Source organism: Sceloporus occidentalis, unplaced genomic scaffold, assembly GCF_023333645.1.
Source record: "Sceloporus occidentalis isolate IW3139 unplaced genomic scaffold, rSceOcc1.0.p SCAF_292, whole genome shotgun sequence".
Taxonomy (NCBI): Eukaryota; Metazoa; Chordata; class Lepidosauria; order Squamata; family Phrynosomatidae; genus Sceloporus; species Sceloporus occidentalis.
In genome coordinates, this window is record NW_028317272.1 from 565,199 (window position 1) to 592,763 (window position 27,565).

The 27,565-nt window shown below is 43.8% G+C and overlaps 14 non-coding genes across 14 annotated transcripts; 3 read left to right on the plus strand and 11 right to left on the minus strand.

Moving 5' to 3' along the window:
* Positions 1 to 8: 8 nt before the first annotated feature.
* Positions 9 to 90, minus strand: TRNAS-GCU (transfer RNA serine (anticodon GCU)). The gene has a single exon. It is a non-coding gene; the product is annotated as a tRNA-Ser (tRNA).
* A 607-nt stretch (positions 91 to 697) lies between these two features.
* LOC149275356 (U8 small nucleolar RNA) lies at positions 698 to 831 on the plus strand. The gene has a single exon (XR_016279398.1). It is a non-coding gene; the product is annotated as a U8 small nucleolar RNA (small nucleolar RNA).
* Positions 832 to 1,602: 771 nt separating this feature from the next.
* On the plus strand, positions 1,603 to 1,674 carry TRNAW-CCA (transfer RNA tryptophan (anticodon CCA)). Its single transcript has one exon. It is a non-coding gene; the product is annotated as a tRNA-Trp (tRNA).
* A 4,488-nt stretch (positions 1,675 to 6,162) lies between these two features.
* TRNAT-AGU (transfer RNA threonine (anticodon AGU)) lies at positions 6,163 to 6,236 on the minus strand. The gene has a single exon. It is a non-coding gene; the product is annotated as a tRNA-Thr (tRNA).
* A 695-nt stretch (positions 6,237 to 6,931) lies between these two features.
* Positions 6,932 to 7,003, minus strand: TRNAP-CGG (transfer RNA proline (anticodon CGG)). The gene has a single exon. It is a non-coding gene; the product is annotated as a tRNA-Pro (tRNA).
* Positions 7,004 to 9,919: 2,916 nt separating this feature from the next.
* Positions 9,920 to 10,001, minus strand: TRNAS-GCU (transfer RNA serine (anticodon GCU)). The gene has a single exon. It is a non-coding gene; the product is annotated as a tRNA-Ser (tRNA).
* A 488-nt stretch (positions 10,002 to 10,489) lies between these two features.
* Positions 10,490 to 10,561, minus strand: TRNAP-AGG (transfer RNA proline (anticodon AGG)). The gene has a single exon. It is a non-coding gene; the product is annotated as a tRNA-Pro (tRNA).
* A 2,349-nt stretch (positions 10,562 to 12,910) lies between these two features.
* TRNAP-AGG (transfer RNA proline (anticodon AGG)) lies at positions 12,911 to 12,982 on the minus strand. Its single transcript has one exon. It is a non-coding gene; the product is annotated as a tRNA-Pro (tRNA).
* Positions 12,983 to 13,277: 295 nt separating this feature from the next.
* Positions 13,278 to 13,359, minus strand: TRNAS-GCU (transfer RNA serine (anticodon GCU)). The gene has a single exon. It is a non-coding gene; the product is annotated as a tRNA-Ser (tRNA).
* A 4,363-nt stretch (positions 13,360 to 17,722) lies between these two features.
* On the minus strand, positions 17,723 to 17,804 carry TRNAS-GCU (transfer RNA serine (anticodon GCU)). The gene has a single exon. It is a non-coding gene; the product is annotated as a tRNA-Ser (tRNA).
* A 5,845-nt stretch (positions 17,805 to 23,649) lies between these two features.
* TRNAL-AAG (transfer RNA leucine (anticodon AAG)) lies at positions 23,650 to 23,731 on the minus strand. Its single transcript has one exon. It is a non-coding gene; the product is annotated as a tRNA-Leu (tRNA).
* An 842-nt stretch (positions 23,732 to 24,573) lies between these two features.
* TRNAP-UGG (transfer RNA proline (anticodon UGG)) lies at positions 24,574 to 24,645 on the plus strand. The gene has a single exon. It is a non-coding gene; the product is annotated as a tRNA-Pro (tRNA).
* Positions 24,646 to 25,138: 493 nt separating this feature from the next.
* TRNAL-AAG (transfer RNA leucine (anticodon AAG)) lies at positions 25,139 to 25,220 on the minus strand. Its single transcript has one exon. It is a non-coding gene; the product is annotated as a tRNA-Leu (tRNA).
* A 981-nt stretch (positions 25,221 to 26,201) lies between these two features.
* TRNAL-AAG (transfer RNA leucine (anticodon AAG)) lies at positions 26,202 to 26,283 on the minus strand. The gene has a single exon. It is a non-coding gene; the product is annotated as a tRNA-Leu (tRNA).
* Positions 26,284 to 27,565: the final 1,282 nt, after the last annotated feature.

Sequence of the window (27,565 nt, forward strand, 5' to 3'; positions counted from 1 at the left end):
CAAATTATCGACGAGGATGGGATTCGAACCCACGCGTGCAGAGCACAATGGATTAGCAGTCCATCGCCTTAACCACTCGGCCACCTCGTCACGATAGGGTAAAGCATTCCCTGTGCTGCCTGGTTAGTAATTAAAATTCATCTTTATAGACATAATTACACTCTACCAAAATTCCCCAAAAAAGGATGGATGTCAGGAATACAGTTAACCTGTCATTGGCCTGTAATTTAGTTTTTGTAGTGGTGAATCATTTAACTTAGGAAAAGAAGTAGTTACAATGGCTGCCCACTAGATGGTGCTGTTGGGAGGCAAGTTTTCGGCCTGATGGCTATGAACAGTAATGCTCAGGATAAATGTTCGCACACAAGGCCAGACCCCCTACCCCGTTCCACCAGGATATTGTAGTGTCACCGTCATTGGTTTTGGGGTCCTCTGATGCCAACCACATGGTTTCTCTCACAAACAGGCACACACACTTTGGCACTTGCATCATGTTGCATCATGGGAAATTAAATTCATAAAAACAGATACACTGTATCTTAAAAGTTTTAATTAAAGACTTTTATCTAGTAAAATAGAATTCCTGAATGAATATGATGATTTAATAATTCTACGTAATATGGTTAGTGAACTTACCCACTATAACTGTAATGGAAACTGTCCTGGGTCTGGCCTCAGCTCAACCCAGTAGTTGGTATTGTCAGTGAGGTTGATCCTTACCTGTTCTTCCTTATGGAGAAACAGAGTAGGATGAAAGGAGAATGCTGATTGTGTGATTACAAAAAGCTTCTGCACACCTTGAGTTGAGAGCTCTGGGTGTGCCATTCTGATATGCAGCCTTTCTGGTAATTCATGATGTTATGTTAAAATGTTACAAAGAAAGAATTCTTGGTGTGTGATCCTTTATGATGATTATTCTTTCTTCTTTATGGTTGTTACAACTAATACTTATTCATTCTTGTTTGCTGTTATCTATGCTGCTTCTGTTTCTAAAGTAGAGGTTCGTGATGATGTCCTGAAGGTTGGCTAATCACCATGTGATGCAACATTCCTTTTCTGTGGCCTTACGGCACTTTGGCACTTGGCTCTTTTTTTTTTCACAGCGAAGTCACTGACCTCAAGGCTTCAATAAGAAAAAATGGGTATCGCTGGACTCCTAACGATATGAGGTGTCCCCTGAGCTGAAATAAAATAGATCTGGTAAATGGCTCACCAATGTTGTTGGAGGATCAGAGCCGTTTCACTCTGCGCCCGTTTTCCTACCACGAAACTCACTGTGATCGTTGTTTGATCTTTCAATAATAGTAGAATTATGCAGTATAGTTAAATGCCAATGAATATCATATAAACATTAGACATGTTTTGGCAGGTGAGATCCACTCTCGATTACTAGTATAGACATTTAGAAACAGATGGGTACTCTAGATGCAGCCAATATGGTTCTGTCAGGACCATGGGCTTGTACCAGGATGGCCACTGTAACCAACTAATATCATCATGGACCTATCAGTCTGTCTCTGTAACCCAGTGTGGATCACACCATTGAAAGACAATAGAGGTGGGCCTCATATTTAAATACGTTATGACAGCATCCAAAGAGATGACCTCGTGGTGCAACGGTAGCACGTCTGACTCCAGATCAGAAGGTTGCGTGTTTGAATCATGTCGGGGTCATTTGCTGTTTTGCATGGAAACTAAAATACTTTACCTTACTATTAAAGGCACCGTTTCATGAAACACATAAGCACTGGTGAGTTCCCTTCTATCATGTCCTCATATATCCAATTATTTTGAAACTTTATTATTATCTTTTATTTTAATAGTACCAACAATTTACTTAGCGCTTCTCAGAGTAAATGGTAGGACAAAAGTACAGCTGTCAGACAATCGACAAATCGATACATTAGGTTAAGAGGGCCCTGCTCAGTAGACTTACGTAGCTCTCACATCCCAATCTATCTTCCGTCCTCCCTTCTCCCTCTGGAAGTATGATTATGTCCACAAAAAGGTGTCTAGATAACTATTTAACAATGCTTCCCCAGGTCAGTTTACAGTTTGAGGGGATTGATGTTTGCCACGCCCATTCTCCAACCACTGCCCACTGAAGTCTGTCTGGGCCTAGCCTGACCCCTATGCATGACTAGCCCCTTCTTCCAAACTTGGCTAGGCCTATCCATCACAAAGACACTACTCAAGTGTGTGTGTGGGGGGTGTTGTGACTCCTGGCCACTACCCCCTTAAAGACTTACGACGGTTCACCTTTCAAGGAGAATACTTCAAAATCCAGCCCTTCCTAGGCTTCAGCTCGGGAGGGGAGGAGGGTACGGCATAACCCCCTGTGGGAAGTGCGGTCCTAGAACATAAAGTTTAGGGACTCGGTTGTCACTGTGACCTTACCACCACAGCACCGTTTTACCCTTTCTTTAGCTGTAACTTTTTGCTCATGTTGGTCATAAATAAATCAGTATAGAAACCACTGACTAATGGGGAGGGGGGGTTAAATTGAATTAATTAAATTGTTAAATAATTATAAAAATGAATTAGTCTTTATTAGTGCAACTAAATTGATATTCTTGTAATACCACCCTTGTCTTTCTTGTTACCCTTGTCCTTATGGGCGTACAACAAGGTAAATTGATTGTCCTAGTCAGAATAAGAAACATATACTATTGCTCATATAATAAAAGTGAACATGAGACAATGAAATATATTTTTTTTAATAAAAAATACATTGTATTTATAAACATTCCCTTGTTGGAAATTAATACATCTGTATAGAAACCATTTCCCTGAGGACCAGGCCCGGTGGGCCGGGCCAGATTGACTTAGGGGCTGATGGAGCTGCAGCTCCAGGCCCCTACCTTAAAATAGGCTCAGTCAGGACCGAACTGACTGGGCCTATGCAGCCTCTACGGCCGCATTAACGCAGGGCATAAGGGGCACCTGCCCCTTAAGCCCGCCACAACTGCGACCGGGTCCGCCACTCTAAGGGGTCGGGAAGCCCCCACCAGGGCCGGCCTTACGGGTGTGCGGCCGCAAAGGGTTTAAATTAAAACATCGGGGTTTTGTTTTCTTTTACTTTATTTAACATCCTCCATGTTAAATAAAGTTTTTGTTAACTTTATTTAACATGGAGGATGTTAAATAAAGTTAAACCCCCCCCCCGATGTTTTAATGTAAGCCCTGTGCGGCCGCAGACCCCTAAGGCCGGCCCTGATGGGGGCTTCCCAGCCCCTTAGAGTGGCGGACCCGGTCGCAGTTGCGGTGGGCTTAAGGGGCAGGTGCCCCTTATCCCCTGCGTTAATGCGGCCGTAGAGGCTGCATAGGCCCAGTCAGTCCGGTCCTCCCGCGGGCCCGGCCGCAGTTGCTGCTTGCTCCGGCAACAAGGTAAGTAGGGTGAGGGAGGGGGGTGCAGTGAGAAGGGGCAGAGGGGGGTTAGATAGTGAGAAATGGGGAGAGGGGATAGATAGTGAGAGGGGGTACATAGTGAGAAGGGGTACATAGTGAAAAGGGGGAACATAGTGAGAAGTGGCAGATAAGATGGGGAGAGGGGGTAGTGTGAATGCGTATGAGAATGAATGAATGAATAAATGTGTGGATGAATTGTGTGAATGCGTATGACAATTAATGAATTCATGTGTGGATGCATTGCTTGAACGATTTGTGAGACTGCATTAATGAATGTGTTAATGATTTGTGTGAATGAGTAAATGCAAAGATGGTACATGGTGGGTGGGCTTTAACAATAAATAAATAAATAAATAAATATGGGCTGCTCGGGCTTAAATGCCCGGGCCTATTTTTTGTCCCAGTCCGGGCCTGCTGAGGACCATGATCTGGGGTCAGGATGCCCACTGTTTAACCAACTAATATCATCATGGACCTCTCCAGCTGTCACTGTGACCCAGTGTGGACAATACCATTAGAAGACAACAAAGGTAGAACTCGGATACATTATGATGATGTCATACAGTACTATTGACAGGACATGGGGGTGGAACGGTAGCACCTCTGGCCTTGGAAATGAAAAGACATTTTATTGCAAAATTATATATTCGAAAGAAACAAAATCGTTCATTCATTCCATCCCCGCAGCTGCCATCTTAACTATACATAGAGGAGGAGAATCTCAATGTTTAGCCAGCACTAAGAGGAGGGACATTGAGTGAGCTGATCTTCGTGCTGAGAGTTTGTCCAATGGCTGAGCTGCATCTTTTACAGAAAAAAGCAGACTAGTAAAAAAAAGAGAGAGTCTATATAAGAGCAGAGCAGGCAGGCAATCCATTCCTTTTACTGTGACTGCTTTATGTGACACGGCAGTGTTGCATCTGAGCATTTTACAGAGTGAGATTCTTCAAGTGTGAGACTTGATGAGCCTCAGACTGACATTTCTCACAGTGTCTAATTTAAGAGGAGATATCATCCAAATGGGCCTGATCAAATGTTTACATACCCTTGAATGTTTGGCCTTGTTACAGACACACAAGGTGTGTCTCTGCTTCCTTTTACCTCTCTGCTTCCTTTTACCTCTAAGCTGCTTGAACGGATTGTGTACATTCGCCTCACTAACTTCCTCTCCTCTAATTCCCTCCTTGACCCTCTACAGTCTGGTTTCAAACCCCTTCACTCTAGTGAAACGGCTCTAACAAAAGTCTCCAATGACTTGCTCTCTGCCAAAGCAAAAGGTCACTTCTCTATTCTAATACTATTGGATCTCTCTGCTGCTTTTGATACTGTTGATCACCACCTTCTTCTTGACTCACTTGCTTCTATAGGCATTCGAGATACAGCTCTCTCCTGGAGCTCCTCATATCTGTCTAACCGTTCCTTCTCTGTCAACTCCTCTGGCAAGACATCATCACCCCTTCCACTTTCGGTTGGTATCCCCCAAGGTTCAGTCCTTGGCCCTCTGCTGTTCTCCCTTTATATTTCATTTCTTGGCAAACTAATCAACTAATTTGGCCTCCGGTATCATCTATATGCAGATGATACTCAAATCTACCTGCCTTTCCTGATCTCTCGCCATTACCAATTGCTTGTCTGCTATTTCTTCGTGGATGTCACAACGCTACCTGAAACTTAATCTTTCTAAAACTGAACTCATTATCTTCCCTCCCTCCATCTCCACACCACTACCTGAATTCTCTATCACCATTAACAACACGACTTTCTCTTCTACTAACAAGGCCCGATGTCTTGGGATCATCCTTGACTCTAACCTTTCCCTCATCCCTCACATTCAGTCCCTCGCCAGATCCTGCCGCCAGCACCCAAGAATCCACAAAAACTCTGGTTCCTTCACTTTCATTTCCCGTCTAGACTACTGCGACAGTCTGCAACAGTCCACTGTCTCGACTCTCTCCTCTACAGTCTGTCCTAAATGCCACTTCTGCTTCCCCACTCTGTGAAACCCTCCACTGGCTCCCAATTACCTTTAGAATTAAATTTAAAATCCTGGTACTGACATATATGGCCATCCATAATCCTGTTCCTCCATACATTTCTGCCCTCATAAGCAAATACTCTCCTACTCGATCCCTACGTTCTTCCCATGGGCTAAGGCTCTCCTCCTCACTTATCACCTCTTCCTTTTCCCGTCTACAAGATTTCACTCGAGCTGCCCCATATCTCTGGAATCTACTCCCAAGGAACCTTCAGCTTTCACCCTCCCTCCCAACATTCAAGAAACATCTCAAAACCCACTTCTTCAGAGAAGCTGCACCATCTTAGCGGCTAGAACTTCCTTGTCATTGATACAACCACCACACTACCTCTCACCCTTTCTCTGTGCCTTATGTTTGTCACCCCATTCCCTCAAGATTTTAAGCTTATGAGCAGGGCTCTCTCCGCCTAATGTATCGGTTTGTCTTAGTCTGTCAATTCTTGTCTTGTCATACCCCTTGAATTTATGTATTGTAGCGCTACGTAAACTGTTGGCTCTATATAAATAAAAGATAATAATAATATTTTTTTCTCAATCATAGCTTTTATTAACTATAAAATAGCTTACACATCAATGTTTACTAGTAAACCCTTTTTTTTCCTATAGAGTGGAGATTCAGGCTTTTTCTTTTTTCCCTGAAATTTTAGGAACTCATCTTATAATCGAGCAATTGCAGTATTTTTTTTAATTTTTAATTTATACATTTTTAATTTTAAAATAGGCACTGCTGAGATTTGAACTCAGGATCTCCTGTTTACTAGACAGGCGCTTTAACCAACTAAGCCACAGCACCAGCACATGTGTGTGAGGTTGGTAGAAAATGCCCATCCACTTGAAATGCAAATGTATTGTTCGCCAGAGGAGCTTATTTGCATTTGTGTCCATTTAATATAAACGTGGAAAGTGCAAGACTTCTATTGAAGAGGAAGCTGTGCATTTAATTTTTAAACTTATTGGCTTTTGTCGTAACCTAAAGAAAATGCTGCAGATCAATCTCAGGGCAGTCGTCAAGGTCTCTTATACTGGAAAAAAGTTGCATTAATATCTGCTTACTGCATTCACGCAGTGATTGGCCCATGGAGCAGGAAGCCCGATATGGCTGCTGCTACCATGATGACTGACAATGTGCTGGCATGATGTTAGTAAAAAGCCTGATCCCTTCTACCGTGCAGGGATCGGGTATTATGACATCACTCTAAAAGCTTTTTTTCTTAATAAAAATAGTCTTAACAAACGCTCTTGTATGTTAGGCACTGCTGAAATTTGAACTCAGGATCTCCTGTTTACTAGACAGGCACCAACTAAACCACAGCGCCATTGCAACACTGTGACTACTGCCACCTAATTTGGCAAACAATGAAAACCCAATCCACCTCAACTCAAACAGTCCATTGTTCTCCAGATGAGCTAATTTGCATTTGTGTTCATATGATATAAATGTGTAATACTAACTTTTAGCATAGTGTGTGGTTTGAATTCTTAAAAGAAGGGCTCGTCCGGGATTTGAACCCGGGACCTCTCGCACCCGAAGCGAGAATCATACCCCTAGACCAACGAGCCACTGATAGCCTAAGAGGGAACAAGACAGATGTTCGTGATTTACTGCCCCAAGCCGACAGAGGTCAAGCAGCTCACACAGGCTCCTATTGCTTTATATAGTGTTACATATAGAGCATAGATATGGAAAGAAGAATCAGTTATGAGGTTGAGAGGGGAATGAGGCAGCAGGCAAGAGACTACTTGGGTGAGGATGATTTGATTGTAATGGGTCACGTGTAGAAGTCAGTGGCCTGGAGATGTTGAGGAGGGGAGAACAGGTGGTTTCTTTCAGTATGCAGGTGATGGGTATTAGGAGAATAGATTGTATGCTTCTCTGAACAGGTTTTTAAAGATTGTTTAATGCCAGAATAAAAGCTGTGGACAGTCTGACAGAAGAACATAGACCATAGATATATTTCACTCTGAGGAAGCCTATTTAGTAGGTGAAACGCGTATGTGCTATTTTTATTGACCTTTTAATGGTTTTTAACCAGAAAGCTGAAAATAAGTAAGTTTTTTTTAAAAAACATTCTTTTTTGCCCCTGGTATCCTTTTAATGTTTTAAACACAAGTTTATATCCTTGGTGGGGATCATTCCACCAACGCCAGAAGGTGTGAGCAATCCATTTATCGGATGCAAAATCAGCTTATTCAACTGTTCTTGTTATGTATTAAAAAAAATATAACAATACAATGATTAAAGCTTTCAGGAAATGTATTTGGAATTTGGGTAACAATGATTACTCTTCAACAGTGTAAGAAATGAAGGGTGCCTTTAAAATGGGATATTACATTTTATTCATAATGCTTTTGGGAAGATTTGGGTTTCTGTAAGGTCGGGTATCTGGTTTTACAATGTAAGGTCATTTGCATAGTAATGGACTACAAAGGGTTTAGAATGAAAGGCTCCAACAGAGATGGAATACTCACCGAGGGATCCGACAGCTGAAGCAGAAGATGCTGTATTTTCACATAGATTTGTCTATTTTCAATTAGACCGTCTATCTCCTCCATAACTGGGTCATACAGGAAATCTCTGGAAAGAGGGGTCGGGTGAACCACTTTCTGGGAGGTACAAGAGATTCTGGGATAATTGGTTGGGGACTGCAATACTCAGTATAAGAAAAGAGAAAGCAGTGAACAAAGGTGTTCTGGGCCAGAAGACTGAGAACAAAGCTACGCAAGATGGCGTCCGGGTGAAGCCTGTGAGCGGAGAGAAGTTTTCCAATTCCCAATGATGTGCTTAAGTATCAATTTAGTTTTGTGTTATTAGCAAATGTTTTGTGTATGTTATATGTTTTATGCAGCAGTGACCTAATTCAATTTCAATATATCATATTTCCCCAAGTATAAGAAGCTCCCATTTTGGGGCCCGAAATAAAAAAAAAATATATATTACATAAAGTTATTGTACTGGCTGTCTGGGCATGATATGAGTGTGATTGATGTTAGCTGTTAGCAATTACAATCCTATCATGCTCAGGCAGCCAGTACATGCACATCACTTTGAGCCTCCCTGTGCCCCCTACACACGGATCCATGCTATCACACACACATATATTCATTCATTTACTCCCCCACCCTTACCTGAACTGCAGATCTTCTGGTGCCACTCGCAGACTCTCGTGGGGGCCGCTGTTTCCCCCTGCGTTGCTCGAACAGGAACAGGATGTGATGTACATTCACGTGACTCCACTGGGTTCCTGTGTCGCCTCGACGGATCAAGAGACGCTGCTGAGCAACACAGAGGTAAGCAGCAGGTCCCGTTTCCGGTACAAATTTTTTTAAAAAAAATCTACCACCACTGTATAAGACGCACCCAGTTCTTAGACCCCAAATTTTTCTAAAAAAGGTGCGTCTTATACATGGGGAAATACGGTACGTTTTTCTATAGACTTGTTATGTGTTTTATTCGTCACACATTCCACAAAAGAATAACCTTGTAAGAGGGTCATCATTTCTTACAACAAGACAAACAAAAAGTGGGCCTAAACCGACCCATGGTACAGGATTACAATGTAGCAGCTTTATATTGTTTTGCCCAACTCCCACCACCAGTTAAAAAAACCCCACTCCTTTTTTCAACAATAAGAGCGTGGAAACTGGTCAGGATCCATATTGGTTTGCAGCGGAAAACTTCTTTCTTTCAACCATTTTTGCCATAACCCAGATTTTTAGGAGGGGGCCGCCTCGGGATGCTTTAACAGTTGAGCAGAAAAGGGGAATAAATGATCTTGTCCCTTTTGTTGAATATCATAACTTTAGAATTTCGTCTATAGTATCTAGTAGAGAAAGGTGTCGAGATATTTCCCGGTTCGCATCCCAATTTAGCACTTTTTACACAAGCAGATTGGAATAATGCCCTAGACTGACAATTTAGACTGACGTCATCGAGTCATTTATCCACAAAATGTTTGTATCAGACCTTGCACACTGTAGCCTTTAACAATTATGTGCCAAAGAGATTAAATGCCCGGTTAACACACTTCACATTTATTTAATGAGTGGTGGAGTCCTACTGTGTGAGCGCTAGCAGCACTACTATGTTTTAAAGGAGTTTCCAGGTGCGCGTCACTTTGTATTGTTGTCATTTTAGATTGGTAAGCACTATCCTACTCTGACATCAGATGCTTCCATGTTGAAGCCATATATAGCTGCATTTTTGTTAGGAGACATAGAACTCCTTTTGAGTGGCTATCAATGCCAATATGCAAAAGGTCAACAGTAAAAAGCTGACTCGTCTGGGATTTGAACCTGGGACCTCTCGCACCCAAAGCGAGAATCATACTCCTAGACCAACGAGCCATTGCATGAATTTTGAAATTCAGTGGTTAGCTCCTTCGTGACAATGGGAGACGGCAAGCACCTACTGCAGATCCTCGGCACCGAAAGAATTTCTAAACGCACAATGTCTAAATAAGAAAAAGCCAAAGCATTCGACGAGGATGGGATTCGAACCCACGCGTGCAGAGCACAATGGATTAGCAGTCCATCGCCTTAACCACTCGGCCACCTCGTCTACAAAATACAAAGCAGGTGTGCATTTTTTTTGTATATGACGTATTGGCCCGATTATAGGCCATACCCGATTAGGAATATATGTATTTTAACATTTTTGGTATCTATTATGCAGTTATATACAAACAGAAATTTGGAAAACCAATAGCCATTTTAAGGTCCCTCCTTAATTCATAATGCACCTTACTTATAGATATGCCACTCTGCCCCCAGATATGCCACTCTGCCCCCCATATATGCTTAATGCCCCTCCTCTGGTGTGTCAATACAAATCAGTAATCTAGGTATTTTGATCTTCGGGAAGCTTCCAGGTTGCGATGGCAGAGGTTAGAGAGTGATAGAGGATCATGAGTAGAGGATCATGAGTCATTTTTACAACTCTTACATTTTACAAATATCTGCCATATGATGAAAATTCATAGTACTCCTTTCTGGTGATATGGTTGTCAATGCCAATAAGCTTCGTATCAAAACTAGAAAAAAAAAGTCGGGCTCGTCCGGGATTTGAACCCGGGACCTCTCGCACCCTAAGCGAGAATCATACCCCTAGACCAACGAGCCAAGATATTTAACAGTGTTGCACAAATTACCTAAACCAATACAAAAATGCTTTATGTCTTCTTTGTTTCAGTGTATAGTGATGGGAGTTACGCTGTGCCATCATCAATGTCTGGCTCAGTATATTGTGATAGGAGTTATGCTATACCATATCTGTCCCGTAAATGTTATTTATTTAAATTTATATAATTTACTTATAGGTTAATAATTTATTTTGTCAGATTTCTAGTTTTTTCCCAGTTGACATACAGTTTACAAATTAGTGAAATAATTATTCGTGCCAATATGAATTTTTTTGTGTGTGGGGGGGTGCTAAATACAGGATCCACACCAGCTGCCAAATACTCTAGGTACACCCCTGCCCATCGGACACATACAAGGGATTCTGGGATAATTGGTTGGGGGTCAGGAGACTCAGAACGAAGCTGCGCAAAATGGTGTCCGGGAGAAGCTTAAGGATGTGCTTAAGTATCCCCTTTGTTTTGTATTATTATCAAATGCTTTGTGTATGTTATATGTTTTATTGCCTCCTTTTGGATCAACAGCGGTAAACAAGGAACAGGAAAAGGGTTGAGCTTGATGGACGTTTTTCTATACCCTTGTATTTGTGCTTTATTCGTCACACATTCCCTAAAAGAATAACCCTATAAGAGGGTCATCATTTTTTACAAGCTGGTATCCATGCATTAAAATGGCAAATAGATTTCTAACTCAACATTCTTTATTACAGCTCATATCCGGTAAAACATTACCATTTTACATTGACAAGACTTTAGCCGACAGACTGTACGGCACCTCCGATGAATCGTTATTCCACACTGTTTGCTGTTCTTTTTATATAGGTATTAAACCTCACGTCTTCTTAGCACTTTATTATCCAACATTTTACATGTTTTTCTGCATTTACGTGGGCAATACTGAGGACTTCTTTCTTTTTAAACACATCCTGAAAAGTAGCAGTTTAACTTAACTCCCTCTCTTTAGGCAAGGTCACACTTGTATGGTTCCTCCAAAAACACATTCCTTTTTCTTTTATCGATACTTATTTACTACGAGGTATAGTCGTACCTGGGAACTCTTCGGGTTTGACCCAGAGATCTCTGGGTGAAGCACCGCTTCTCCGGTTCTCCGGGTCAACACCCAAATCCTCTGGGGGTGTTTCCTGTGATATCAGCAGGAACGTCCACTGACATCAGCGGGAACGCCTACTGACATCAGCGGGAACGCTCACTGACATCAGCGGGAACGCTCACTGACATCAGCGGGAACGCTCACTGACATCAGCGGGAACGCTCACTGACATAAGCGGGAACGCTCACTGACATCAGCGGGAACGCTCACTGACATCAGCGGGAGCGCCCGCCGACATCTGCAGAAGCGCCCGCCGACGTGAGTGGCCAGTCCTGGCCTTGTCCCGCAAGCCCAGAAGTTCCCAGATATGGGTATAGTTTATACTGTTTCGGTTAGGTCTTAATTAATAGGCAAGAGGTTAAATTCATCTAAAAAAATTAGGTTATCCTAATAATGATATTTTAGGGTGTAGTATATTTTAGCATATGACACAAAACACAAAATGGAGTCAGAGCCATCTTGTTTGCTTTAAATCATATTAAGGATTTTGTTCCATTTCTCTCTAAATTGAGAACACAGAAGCTTTGATGGAAATAGCTGATGCCACCGGCCGGAGCTACTTTAATCCTTTTTTTATTTATTTAATATGCCGGATCGGCTTGCCATATTAAAAATAAATAAGTAAAGTATTAAAGTAGCGCCGGCCGGCAGCATCAACACGCAGCGGCCGTTTAGATTCGATTTCCAACAATCTGATGGCCGCATAGTGATGGGAGCAGCGTGAGGGGTGAAAGGTGAGTGCGAGGGGGCGGAGCTTTCACCCCTCACGCTGCTCCCATCACTTGGCGGCCATCGCATACGGCCGCTGGGTGCAGATGCCGCCGGCGGCGCTGCTTTAATACTTTTTTTTTTTCATTTAATAGCCGGATCGGCTTGCCATATTAAATTTTAAAAAAAAGTATTAAAGTAGCGCGGGCCGGCGGCATCAGCACCCAGCGGCCGTTTCGATTAGATTTCGGGCGGCCTGGGGGGCAATTGCCCCCCGGCCCAGCCCGCCCCTGGAGCCAAGTTGCACACAAGTGATCTAAAACAAATACAAAAGTGTTAAACTTTAGTTTTTTTATTTAGTGGATTTGGTTGTTCAACTATTAGAAAATTGAAACAATGTAGTGACAATTTGTATTTTTGTTGTTATGATAAAAAATCATGGTTCTTTTTTTTAAGTGATAGGGTAACCAACGAAAATAGGTAAACTGTTCCATATCAACACTACTAAAATGTGGGCTCGTCCGGGATTTGAACCCGGGACCTCTCGCACCCTAAGCGAGAATCATACCCCTAGACCAACGAGCCATAACGTACAGCGATTTCATACTGAAATCCCAAGACTCAATTGCAGAAGAGCCAACGGTTACATCAAGACCTAGTGCATCGAACAATACTGATTAATTTATTAAGAAGTAAGAGCCAAAATATACTATGAAAGAAGTTACTACAGGCTGTACACACAGAGGGACCGAAAGACATCCATGCAAAAGTTCAGGTACGTTCTCCAGTTTGCTGCTTCATCTAACACATACTATTACTATGTACCCAACTGGCACTGAACAATACGATGAATGTATTAATAAGTAAAAGCCAAAGCATTCGACGAGTTCGGGATTCGAACCCACGCGTGCAGAGCACAATGGATTAGCGGTCCATCGCCTTAACCACTCGGCCACCTCGTCTACAGAAACTTTTGCTTCAGCACACTGGCAAATCTTTGGGGACAACTAAATAAATATTGCACAGGATGGTGGGAATTCTTCTTAAAGATTTAGTTTTTAACATGCAAAGCATAATGGATCAGTAGTCCATTCTCTTAAGCAGTCGACCGCCTCGTCTACATCAATTTAAAGTTTTAGCACACTGGCAGTCTTTGGGGACAAAGACGCCATCCAAGTGTCACAAGAGACTAGCGACGCCTCTACAGTTGGAGAGTGACAGAGGATCATGGCTAGGTGAATACACATGTGAAACATTAACATTTATTAGGTTTTGGGTTTTTTTAAATGATAGGTTTTAAGATAAATACTTAACTGAAAAAAGATTGCACAGGATGGTGGGAATTCTCCTTAAAGATTTAGCTTTTAACATGCAAAGCACAATGGATCAGTAGTCCATTGTCTTAAGCACTCGACAAGCAATCTACACTGAAGTGTGTACTATTCTGTGCATAAACAATTCTAAAAACTGGGCTCGTCCGGGATTTGAACCCGTGACCTCTCGCACCCAAGACCAACAAGCCATCTTAGAAGTGCATGTGCACAAATGCACTAGGTTTGTGTTTTCATTTCCACAATTGATTGTTGAATTTGGTGGTTGATTCTACTAAATGCACTTCAGTTCTAAACTGCACTTACAACCCTCCCCTGTACCCATAGGGGATGCAAATAAAGAAAAACATGTAACTCTTTCCTCCTACCCCACTTGATATTGATATTGTTTTCAAATGGGGCTGTCTCTCAACCTCTGTTAATGGGCCCAAAACATACAGTATATGAACAAAAGTATTGGGACACCTGACCACTGCACCAAACCACGACTTTGAGGACATTGCATTCTAAATACAGACATTAATATGTAGTCGGTCCCCCTTTGCAGCTGCTGCTGCACTTCTTTGACTGTCCTTACTCTGAGGGAACCTATTTTTTCAATTTCTGTTAGCAATCACACTCCTATCATGCCAAGTCAGCCAGTACATGCTGAAACCTGGCTAGCTGCCCCCTTGTGTAATGATGCTGCCAGCAGTATGGGGTCTGCACATCACTTACAGCCACCCTGTACAATGCACCCCACACATACACATCCATGCTATCACACACACACACACACACACACACACACACAATAATTAATTAATTCACTGATTCATTCCCTCAATCACGCATACTCATTCAAACACCCTCCCCCACCCCCTTACCTGCACTGCAGCTCTCTCGATTCTGCTCACAGACTTCAGCAGGGGTGTGACAGGGCCAGGCTAGCTGGCTCATAGGTCATATGAAGTTTAGCCGGGTCATGGAGCACTTTTGTGTCCGGTTCCGTATACCGTGACCCGGTAATATATTATATTGTGTTTATTGTGTAACCGGCCCAGAGACTGATGTGGCTTCAGCCCCAGCCTTCAAAGAGACGATCCTATAATCTGGCTGGGGCTCTTAATCAGCCAGCACAGCCCTGTCTGCCCAGACGGCACCCGCACTACAGGGGGGATAACACAGGTGGGGGAACCCATTGTATTCTGTAATCCCCTCACCTGATACATCCCCTGTATACTGATGGGATTTGTGATGGGATGTGGCTGATGGGATTGGGGGTTGGGGTGTGAGCTGGAACACCAGCAATGGCAGTTAGAGTCTGCGCCTGCAGACTGGAGGGATGATTTCTCCCATCCCCACTTTGAATCATACTGGGCACAGTACTGGACAATGTGGGATCTACGAGTTCCACTCCTGGGGGAGAACCCGTTGCCGGAGTGGGAAGACGAATTGAGGGGTCTCATATATGCAGAGCTCGACCTCCAGAGCCGCTACCAGGGATTCTCCCAGCAGTTAGCAGGTGAAGACCACAGCGACCCTCTGATGCTGTATAGCCCCGTCGACCCAGGACTGATATATGATGCCTTCCAATTTGACTCGTCCTTCGGAAGCCCCTGCCAGTACCGCAGGGATACAATCTGGGACAACCGTGCAGAAGTCCTGGTTTATGCTATTCCCCCCGAGCTGGAGACTGTTATGGATGGCCTGGTCCAAGAGGAATGGCAGCTCGAGAGGGACTATAAAGAATTGCTGCGGAGAGTGGAGCTCCAGGAGTTACAAGGAGACTGGGAGCATGGTACTACAACTTGCGGGAGTGGGACCGAGGTCCTCTTCACCTACTCCGCGGCCCCTGCCCTGGCGAGAAGAACCGAGGTCCTCGCCAGCAAGAAGAAGCGGAGGAGGAAGCCAAAAGCTCCGACCCAAGTCCTCACCAACAACCCTGGCTGCTCTACCCCAGCAGAAGAGATGACTGTCCCCACCGCCCGAGTAAGTGGCACAATCCCCCTCACCAAACCCCTAGCTATGCCCGTAGAAGCCAGTGCCCCAGACTGTCCCCCTGATTTCCTGAGTGTCCTGGGAGAAGCCCGGGTCACTGCCCCAGAGGTTCCCTATGAAGTCCCATGTGACCCGGTAGAGGCACCATTCCCTAACCTAGCGAGGACGCCAGAGGGGCTGCCGAGTTCCCTGGGTCCTCTCAGTAGCCTGGTTCCTATCCCTGTGTTCTCCGAAGTGATCCCTGGTTCCCCAAGTGTCCTCCTAGAAGCCCAGGTCACTGTCCCAGAGTGTTCCTCTGACTCTCCCCGTGCCCAGGCAGAGGCACCTGTCCCAGAGAGGAAGATCGAGGGTCTGCTTAACCCTCCCGGTGGTCCAGTATTGGCACCTGTCCCTGCCCCGGAGTATTCCCCTGGGTCCCCTGAGTACCCCGCAGAGCTGCTTAGCTCGCCCAATAACCCTGTAAGGGCACCTGTTCCTGTCCCAGAGTGTCCCCTAGGTCACTCCAGTGTCCCGGTAGAGGCCTCGCTTACTACCGCTACGTGTTTCCCTGGTTCCCCGAGTGCCCCCGGCCCGATCAGCAGGGTTTTCCTTCCATGCAACCACCCTGGCCTGGCAGCTGCCCCAGACTCAGTTCCCAAGACTAGGGAGCAAGAGTCTCCAGGTGCCCCTGTTACCCCGGTGAGGGGGATAGCCATGTGCCCCCGGCTGAGCTGGGACCGTCCTCCAATTCACAGAGGACTACTGACTATCCGTTTGGGCAACCAGGGCCCTGGCCCACCTTCAATGGATGCTTCTGACAAAGGGGGCCATGAACTAAGGCCTGCACCTTTGAACTTTGTCCACTCGGACAGCCTGCAGCAGACCCGTGAGGATCTGCCTGGTCTGCCGGACCGTTGGTCAAGGGGGAGATCTGTGACAGGGCCAGGCTAGCTGGCTCATAGGTCATATGAAGTTTAGCCGGGTCATGGAGCACTTTTGTGTCCGGTTCCGTATACCGTGACCCGGTAATGTTTTATGTTGTGTTTATTGTGTAACCGGCCCAGAGACTGATGTGGCTTCAGCCCCAGCCTTCAAAGAGACGATCCTATAATCTGGCTGGGGCTCTTAATCAGCCAGCACAGCCCTGTCTGCCCAGACGGCACCCGCACTACAGGGGGGATAACACAGGTGGGGGAACCCATTGTATTCTGTAATCCCCTCACCTGATACATCCCCTGTATACTGATGGGATGTGGCTGATGGGATTGGGGGTTGGGTTCGGTACACATTGCATTGAGATTGTATAAAGTTCTGTGTGTTTGTAATAAAGAGAGTTCTTCTTCGTTTACTACGAATGGTGGTCTGGATGATCCGTGGATAGCTGAGTGTTATCCGTACGAGGGACTGACTGGTGATTCCTCAGCCCTCAAACAGGGGTACCCAGCCTTGGGTACGGTGACCCTGTAACAAGGGGGCGTGGCCTCCCTCTGCGTTCTCTTGTACTGCACAGAGGAAGCAGGACTGGAGCAGAGTCACGTGACTCTGCTGGGTTCTGCTTCCTCTGTGAAGTACAAAAGACCCTCCCACAGGTAAGCAGCAGGGCTCTTGTGATCCCTGTTGCCAGGGCTGCCGATCTCACGCGGGCTGCACCTCGAGGTCCTGTGGGGCGCATGTTGGATGCCCCTGAGCTAAGCTATACAATGTAGTACAAAGCTATTTGTACAATTAAAAGCATGGGCTCGTCCGGGATTTGAGCCTGGGACCGCTCGCGCCCAAGGCGAGAATCATACCCCTAGACCAACGAGCCAAGCTGTGCTCCTGGTGTGCACATGGTCTGATGACATGTGTGACAGTGCATTAGCCTCTAGCACTAGAGATTGGTTACAGCCTTGAAATTCCAGTGTGATAATACTGAAACTGTCTTATGGGTAAGGCCGGATTTTAAAACATGATGTGGCAGCAACCACGTGCTGAACTTTCACCGACATGCTAGTAGAGTGACAGCTATGTTTTAAAGGAAAAGGAACAGAGATTTCGACGAGGATGGGATTCGAACCCACGCGTGCAGAGCACAATGGATTAGCAGTCCATCGCCTTAACCACTCGGCCACCTCGTCTTGGTGTGCAGGAGCTGCAAAGGTGATGTGAAGGTTATGTGAAGGTGATGCGAAGGTGTCAGATCATGCAGATTAAAAAACACATTTTTACAAAAAATATTTCACAGAATATTACAGAAGATCAAGTTTGTTTTCACTCTGTTGCTAGAACATGCACATCAAGCCTCTTTTTTATATCACTAGTAACCATTACCATGAACAGAGTTTTATTTATTGATAGATTTTTTTTTACATTTTTTACATTTTACATATACCACAAATAGATTTCATACAATACATTTTTACATTCATATTTGCAAGCACAGTTCATAGAATTATTATTATTACTGACAAGCTGTTTGGGAACAAAGATGGCACAGGCAAAGTGGCTGGGGCAAATATGGCAAAGGCACACTGGAGCAAACATGGTACAAAAAAGCCTAATGTTTCAGAACGAAAGTTTCTCCAATACTGAGCTGCAGTGCCATTGCTGTTAAGTTGTAAAATAAATGGGTGACATTGTTCGTGTTTGACTATTAATAGCAATTAATTAAAAATATTTTGTACTGAAAGGGTTAAACTTTTGTAACACGTAATGATTAAAGATCTATAAAGAACACAGATAGTTTTTTTCTAAAATGGTAAAATTATCCATTGTTTTGTAACAAGTAATTTTTGGGGCCACAGAAGGCACTATTTGTGGGCACTGACAAGCTGTTTGGCGCAAAAAAGGCACAGACAAGCTGTTTGGCACTGCGAAGATGTTTGTAACGAGACATTACAAAAACAAGCAAAATAATTAGGTGCTTATGCAAACAGGGGAAAAAAACAACAATAATGTAGAATGGCAAATATATAATAATAATAATCAGCTCCCTGGCTAAACACATCACCTTCTCTCCAAAGTGCACGTTCTATACATATTTCATTAAAACAAGACCCTCCGTCCCCCATTGATTGAGCACTGGCTAAAGAATATATATTAAGATACTCACAAAGTACTTTAATAAGAGTTTTTTTACATTGGTGGGGATCTATAGGACACTAATTGACCTTTTAATTACTGACTTCCTTACGTACTACATTGTGGAACAGGTTATCAATTCTGGACAATGTAAACCTAGATATTCTGAATAAGAACTAAGATCGCAGGTGCTGGGTGGGCATGACCATTTCCTTTCATTTGTTTCAATGATCTCTTAAACTAAACATCTGATGTTGACCGTGTGGCCTCGATTTGTCCAATCATCTTTTCTGAATAAAGTTACACAATAATTTACAACAGTCAATCCCCTTTTTCTACTGCTTGCACCTTATCCTCTACTTTTAAATTAACTTCACAGCACATGGTGTTTGGTCCACCAAGCCAGAAGGTGTAAACGCCATTATCCGAGGCCTTGACGTCACGGAGCTCTAAGGCACCTTTCCCCTCTTTATCCCAGTTTGGTGTCAAGGAAGTTCTGTCAACATAATCATCATCTTGTTCAACCTTGTCACATGAAACCATCTGAGAATGGACCTGGATTGTTTGGCCAGGTCCCAGCTTCTTCTCCCAACAAACTTTCAAAACCTTGTCTTTTTCTGGCTCCCACATGAAAGAGCAGGGAAAAAGGACAGTGTCACCCGGACTTGCAGTAATATCTCTTATGGGACATGGGCAACATCCCTTTTCAGTGACTGTAATGGAAGAAAGGTTGATACAGTAAAAATGTATCTATATCTATGAGCTACTATGGAGGAAACAGTAGACAGACAGTTGGTTGAGTGTGGACAGGGCCGCCATCACAAATTTTGGGACCCCTTACAGAACAAATGGTCTGAGTCCCCCTCGCAAATTGCCCCCTCCACACCTCCAGGATTTTCTCTTCTGCTCATCTTTTTTGGTGGCAAACATGGCACATGAAGGCTGCTTGAGGGCAAAGCTTAAACAGCTAGGCTGTTTGTGGGCACTGACAAGCTGTTTTGGCACAAACAAGCTGTTTGTGGGCACAAGCAATTTGTTTGGGACAAGCTGTTTTGGGGGACAAATATGACACTGACAAGCTGTTTTTTTTTTTTTATCCCTACCCCGACTGCCTTGTGATTGCTCCGAAGAGCAACCACAAGTGCCATCCTGTAAATGACGTTGCCGCCATTCACAAGATGGTGTCAACAATAGAAAAAATAATGAGTTCACAGAGGGTCTATCCAGACCCTCTTGAGAACTCTCGAGCTCCTCCTGCAGGTTGAATGCAGGCACTGCATCCAACCATGCAAGCTCAATGGAGCCCAGCTCACTAATCAGTGAGATAAGTAATAAATACATAAATAAATAAATAAAATGTAAAAAAAAATTTAAAAAAAATAAAGAAAAAAAAATATGGTAACATGTAAAAATTCCCCACTGTCACCAAAAAAAGAAACAAAATAAGTTTTTTTATGAGCTATAGCTTCACAAAAATTCCCACATGGAAAGAGTTAAAAAATTTGCGTTACAAATGCCCATAGGGTGCCTAGTTTAAAAAAATGTATGATTCGATGGGGTAAATTGAATTGGCCGGCTTCAAATATGTCCCAAAAATGGGAAGTGGGCACAGTCTGACCAGATGTCTAAATGGCAAAAAATACACACCTCCCAAAAAACCCAACAAACCCATGCATGTGGGGTATCACTGCGCTCATGAGGTGTTACTGAACACATATTGGGGTGTTGTTTGACACGGACATATACCAGGAGCGGTAAATTTATACCTGAATTACAATGTGTGTGAAAAAAGTACAAAAAAAAATTACTACCATAAAGTTTGACAAAGGCTGGTGGTAAAATTAGTGCATGGAAAGGGTTAAAACACCTGCATTTCAAATACCTTGGGGTGTCTAGTTTTCAAAAATATTTGGTTTGATGGGGTAAATTGTATTGGCCAGCTTCAAAGACACCTGAATAAGGATATGTGGGCAGACTTTTTGACAAGTCAAAATTCTAATATGAAAAATGCACACCTTTCAAAAAGTGACATATACCAGGTGCGGTAAATTTATACCTGGAGTACAACGTGTGTGAACAAAATACAAAAATGTTTTACTACCATAAAGGCTGATGGTAGACCTAGTGCATGGGAATGGTTAAAATACCAGCATTTGAAATACCTTGGGGTGTCTAGTTTTAAAAAATATATGGTTTGATGGGGTGAATTTCATATGCCGGCTTCAAAGACACCCAAAATAGCACATTGGGCAAAATGACCAGCTTTGGGGAAAAAATGGTTTTGAAATAGCAAAACGCTACTGGTACTTATTGCCCCATAACGTGCAGAAAGAAGCAAAAAAAACATAAAAACTTTGGGTATTTCTAAACTCAGGACAAATAGTAGAATCTATTTAGCAGGTTTTTTTCATTAGTTTTTGCAGATGAGTAAAAGTTGTTTTTTTTTAAAAAGTGAGAAAGTCACAAAAATCGCCATATTGTATCATTGTTTTTATATTAAATTAGATGATATGATAAAAATAATGGTATCTAAAGAAAGCCCTGTTTGTCCTGAAAAAAACCAATATATAATATGTGTGGGAGCACGAAACGAGAAAGAAGAAAATCACAGCTTGACCACAGATATCGAGACAAAACAGAGAAGGGGATGAGGAGAAGGCACCATGTTTTGATGATCCATTAAAATGTGTAAAATGAGAAATGAGATAGAAATATAGAAAATAAGTATAGCAAATGTGTCTCTGTACCTGCTGTCCGACATAAAAAACCACGGGGTGCGCTCATGATAGAGAATTTAGATTCCTTATAATCCAAGCCAGGCAGTACCTAGTTTACGAATATCTTCAAATCCAAGGCTGCTCCATTTTAACTATTATCTCTGTCTCTTGGGTTGAGCCTCGTACCAGGAAAAACCAGTTTAAATAAACAACAAACTGGTCTGACCTGGCACATTTTTTAAACTTATAAAGTGGCAGCAGATTCCATAGCACGATAACAACAAGGAAAAGCAATAAAAAAAGATATGTTCCTTAGACAATGATCATTTTATTGTAGTGAAGACCACGTGGAGAAGCAGCCCTTTCCTTTGAAACCCTACACATATTTACCGTATTTTTCGCTCCATAAGACGCAGTTTTTTTCCTCCCAAAGTAGGATGAAAAATCAGCTGCGTCTTATGGAGCGAAGATGCATGCAGGCAGGCAGGCAGGCAGGGAGGGGGGGCAACGATATACCGTATTTATCGGCGTATAACACGCACTTTTTTAACTAAAATCCGGAGCTTAAACCCTACCTGCGTGTTATACGCCGATAAATCCGGGGTCGCAACTGAGGCAGGCGGCGGCGGCCGCCAGCAGAGGAGTCCTGGATTTCTGCCAGTCAGGGGGGCCCAAGGGGTGCCGAGCGGTTGCTGAAGACAACCGCTCGGCAACTCTCGGGCCCCTCTGCCTGACAGATATACAGGAATCCTTTGCTGGCGGCAGCCGCCGCCACCGCCGCCTGCCTCAGCGCTTCAACTCCTGTGTTGGAAGCGTTTGTCTCGGGTGCCGGCGCTTTACGCTGGGCGCCGGCACATGACGTCAGACGCCGGCGCTCAGCGGTGAAGCGCCGGCACCCGAGACAAACGCCTCACGCTTCCAACACAGGAGTTTAAGGTAAGTGACCGGGGCAGGGGGGGGGAGATCCTGAGAAGGGGGGGTTAGGGAGTTAGAGGGGAGATCCTGAGAAGGGGGGGTTAGGGAGTTAGAGGGGAGATACTGAGAAGGGGGGTTAGGGAGGGAGGTCTTACTGTGTGTGTCTTACTGTGTTTGTGTGTGTGTGTCTTACTGTGTGTGTGTCTTACTGTGTGTGTGTGTGTGTCTTACTGTGTGTGTGTGTCTTACTGTGTGTGTGTGTGTGTGTGTGTCTCACTGTGTCTGTGTGTGTCTTACTGTGTCTGTGTGTGTCTTACTGTGTCTGTGTGTGTCTTACTGTGTCTGTGTGTGTCTTACTGTGTGTGTCTTACTGTGTTCATAGCTTATTCAGTTATTGTAATAAATATTTTAGCCCATTTTTTAGCTCAAAATATTTTTTCCTTTTTTTTCTCCTCTAAAATCTAGGTGCGTCTTATCAGCAGGTGCGTCTTATAGAGCGAAAAATACGGTATTATTTTATTATTTTTTTAATATTTGCAGTCAATGAAGGTTTATTTGTCATTTGAGAGCCACTAGTTATTGTAAGAGCTCCACAATGTGTATATTATAATACATTGTTGTTTGTTATCCACTTCTTATCATAGCAGTTGTTAATATAGTGTGAGGTTATTTGCTGCAGACTTGTAGAAACTGGAAAATAAACTCCTAAAAAGTAAACAAAGTCATACTAAAAAGTTAATCATTGTTACCTTGAAAGGAGCAGCTTTATCAAGAAACTTTTATGGTGCTGCAGGGTAGTAGCTAGAAGCCACAGGCCCTGGTGTGAAAATTGCCCCAGTACCCCCTAACTTCACCAAGCAACATGTCCCACAGTGCCACCTTTGCCCCCAAACAGCTTGTGAGTGTCACCTTTGCCTTCAAGCAGCTTATCAGTGCCATCCTAACCCACAAGCGGCATGCCTGTGCAATCTTTGCCCCCAATTTGTTAGTGCCCCCAAACAGCTTATTTGTGTCACCTGAACCGACACGAGAGGACAGGAACAAGTGGTCACAGGGGTTGCCCTAGGGAGACGGGCCCTTGTCGCAGTTACAACTCCTGTAGCCACGCCACTGGATTCCAGGAAGTCTGGTTTCACCAGTCTTTCTGGTTAATGCTTATAAATGAACGTAACAATTCAGAGATTTCATGAAGCAACAATTTTGTTCAGTATAATATAGATTATACTGTGTGTTCATATAACACATATTGTACACTGAGAAAATGATCATTTGGCAGCGGTGGCATTTGAACCCATGCCCCCGAAGAGACTGGAGCCTTAATCCAGCGCCTTAGACCGCTCGGCCACGCTACCAACCATGTGCATGTGCATGTGCATGTGCATGTGCATGTGCATGTGCATGTGCATGTGCATGTGCATGTGCATGTGCATGTGCATGTGCATGTGCATGTGAAAACATAAATAAATACAGTAGTAACATAGGTTATGAAACCCCCCCAAAATATTTGTAACACCACAAAATATATATATTTTTAACCAAACTAGTCCAGCCTGTTCAAAACCAGCTTTTCTGGTCCCTGTTTATGAGGCCCACCTTCTCCAAAGATTGATATTTCAGGTGAAACTTGTTCAAATGTTTTTATCCATACAGTGGAATTGCAAAAGATACCTCCAAAAATTTATGGTGCCTAAAGCAGAACACCTATGTGAGTTTATGCAACCCTCACATCGGACAGCACTTCACATGTTAAAATAATATGCGCCCTGGAAAAAAAAAGTAAGCCCACATGGTTATCCTAGTTCTGTGGAATACTCTGTTTAAAATGTGCACGTGGGCACATGCAAACACTTTTCCCAACAAACACACAGAGGTAATTCATGTACGCACAAAAGTTTCTTTAATGTTTAACGCTTGTGTCAATAAAGTTGCGCTTGTATCGTTTAATAGAGGATGCGTCATTGGCAATTGTCTGTCAATAAAAGATGGCAGCGGTGGGAATCGAACTCACGCCCCCAAGGAGACTGGAGACTTAATCCAGCACCTAAGACCGCTCGGCCACGCTAGCACTTGATGTTGCCTTTCACAGAGCAGTTGGGAAACAGATATTGCGAACGGAAGTGCGTGGAGTAACAGGGTCGCTCCTCTCTGACTATGGAATGCTTCACAAGCTCATTCCCAAAGAAAAAGTGTACCTGGCTCGTTGGTCTAGGGGTATGATTCTCGCTTTGGGTGCGAGAGGTCCCGGGTTCAAATCCCGGACGAGCCCAATTTTTTATTTTTTCCCCATTTAAATACACAGGGCCGTTTATATATATATATATATATATATATATATATATATATATATATAAAATCAAATAAAGCTTGTCATTCCAAAATTCTGTTAGTCCAATAAAAAAGGTATTATCACAAGATACTTATTCCATCTGTTATTTGATATTGACACCACTAGACTAATACGGCTACAACCTCTACTCTCTCTCTCTATATATATATATATATATAAACCCAAAACGTTCCACTCAGCTATTGAGCTTTTAACACATATTTATATTCGTATATGTAGTATCAAAGTAAGACGGCTACATTTCTACTAGTAAAAGGCAAAACGCCTATTTAGCTTGATGATACGTTGGTTTGCATGCTATAACTCTCATTCACTCACAGCGGTATGAAAGCACACTAGTTTCATATAACGAATTAGATTAGGTTTAATGAGGCTTATTTTAGATTTACGTAAAAACGAAACGAAAACGGAATGGCAGCGGTGGGATTCGAACCCACGCCCCCGAGGAGACTGGAGCCTTAATCCAGCGCCTTAGACCGCTCGGCCACGCTACCGTGCATGTGCATGAGCATGTGCATGTGCATGTGCATGTGAAAACATAAATAAATACAGTAGTAACATAGGTTATGAAAACCCCCCAAAATATTTGTAACACCACAAAATATATATATTTTTAACCAAACTAGTCCAGCCTGTTCAAAACCAGCTTTTCTGGTCCCTGTTTATGAGGCCCACCTTCTCCAAAGATTGATATTTCAGGTGAAACTTGTTCAAATGCTTTTATCCATACAGTGGAATTGCAAAAGATACCTCCTAAAATTTATGGTGCCTAAAGCAGAACACCTATGTGATAACATGGGCCATATAATGGTGTCCCACAGAACTTCCACCTGTCGCTGATCTGCACACGTAAAGTGCTGCCTGCTGCAGCATGTGGGATGTATAACCAGCGATATGTTCTGGCCTAGGCTGTCTAGGCCTATGGCAGCAAGTCCAAGGCGCAGTCCCCTGCTGCAAAAATGTAGGACAGATGAGCATACCTGGGAACTTTCTGGCTCCGGCTAACCTGTAGCCTCCAGTGCGGGATGCGGATAGGAGATCCTGTTGACATTGGTGGGCAATCCTGCTATGGAATTTTGAAATTAGAGAAATGGGCGGGGAGTTTGTTTCCGCTTTGTTACCCGGTAAGCACTGCTTACCCCAGAGTCCCTGGGTTAAACCCGCTTCTGTGTATAACCAAGTAGCTGATTCCCTCCTGTGAGTTTATGCAACCCTCACATCGGACAGCACTTCACATGTTAAAATAATATGCGCCCTGGAAAAAAAAAGTAAGCCCACATGGTTATCCTAGTTCTGTGGAATACTCTGTTTAAGATGTGCACGTGGGCACATGCAAACACTTTTCCCAACAAACACACAGAGGTAATTCATGTACGCACAAAAGCTTCTTTAATGTTTAACGCTTGTGTCAATAAAGTTGCGCTTGTATCGTTTAATAGAGGATGCGTCATTGGCAATTGTCTGTCAATAAAAGATGGCAGCGGTGGGATTCGAACCCACGCCCCCGAAGAGACTGGAGCCTTAATCCAGCGCCTTAGACCGCTCGGCCACGCTACCACTTGATGTTGCCTTTCACAGAGCAGTTCGGAAGTGAATAGAATTAACAGAAACAGTGAATTGCGTTCTTCGTTGCAAGGAATGCATCTATGTTCTATTAGGGCACTTGGGCATCAGATACCTCATTTTCCCCTCAATTACAAAAGGAATACTTCAGATTAAGGCTATTTTATTGGTGAAAAATTCCAAATACTGGACCTTTCATGTCTGAGCCCATGTCTGAGCTGTTCAACTGTTACTACCGTGTTTCCCCGATAGTAAGACACCCCCGATAGTAAGACGTATCGGGAGTTTCAGAGGGGTCAGCTAATATAAGCCGTACCCCGAAAGTAAGACATATGTCTTACTTTCGGGGAAACACGGGGGATTTGCCTACGGCCTACGGCCGCATTAACGCAGGGCATAAGGGGCGCCTGCCCCTTAGGCCCGCCGCACCTGCGACCGGGTCCGCCACTCTAAGGGGCCGGGAAGTCCCCACCAAGGCCGGCCTTACGTGTCTGCGGCCGCACAGGATTTAAATTAAAACATCGGGGTTTTTTTTTTAACTTTATTTAACATCCTCCATGTTAAATAAAGTTAAAAAAAACTTTATTTAACATGGAGGATGTTAAATAAAGTTTTTTTAACTTTATTTAACATGGAGGATGTTAAATAAAGTTGAAAAAAACCCCCGATGTTTTTATTTAAACCCTGTGCGGCCGCAGACCCCTAAGGCCGGCCCCTTAGAGCAGGGCCGACCTTTGGGGTGTGCGACCGCACAGGGCGCCACACTCCAGGGGGTGCCAACCTGCGGCACCCGGCACCCCTCCAGAGACGGACAGTAATGTCCGCCGCTGGAGGAGCAGGCTCGCAAGGGAGCGGTATCGGAGGTCTTTAACAGACCTCCGGCTCCCTTGAGTGATTTTAAGCCGGGTTCAACCCGGCTTAAAATCACTCAAGGGAGCCGGAGGTCTGTTAATGACCTCCGATACCGCTCCCTTGTGATCTGCGCGGCAACAGCTGTTGTGCGCCGGGGTTTCTTGTCAGATCCCGGCGCACAACACTGAAGCCGCGCCCACCGCTGTCCGTGCCCTCTGACCCGGAAGGAGACAAGAACTGGCGAAGAGGAGGAAAAGAAGCTGAAAGAAGAAAGGAAAGGTAGGAAAGCATTAAATTCGAAAAATTTTTCCCAATATAAGACATACCCCGAAAGTAAGACATAGTGGGGCTTTTAGGGATAAAAAGAAAGTAAGACGCTGTCTTACTTTCGGGGAAACACGGTATAAACCCTGGCTTTCCAAAC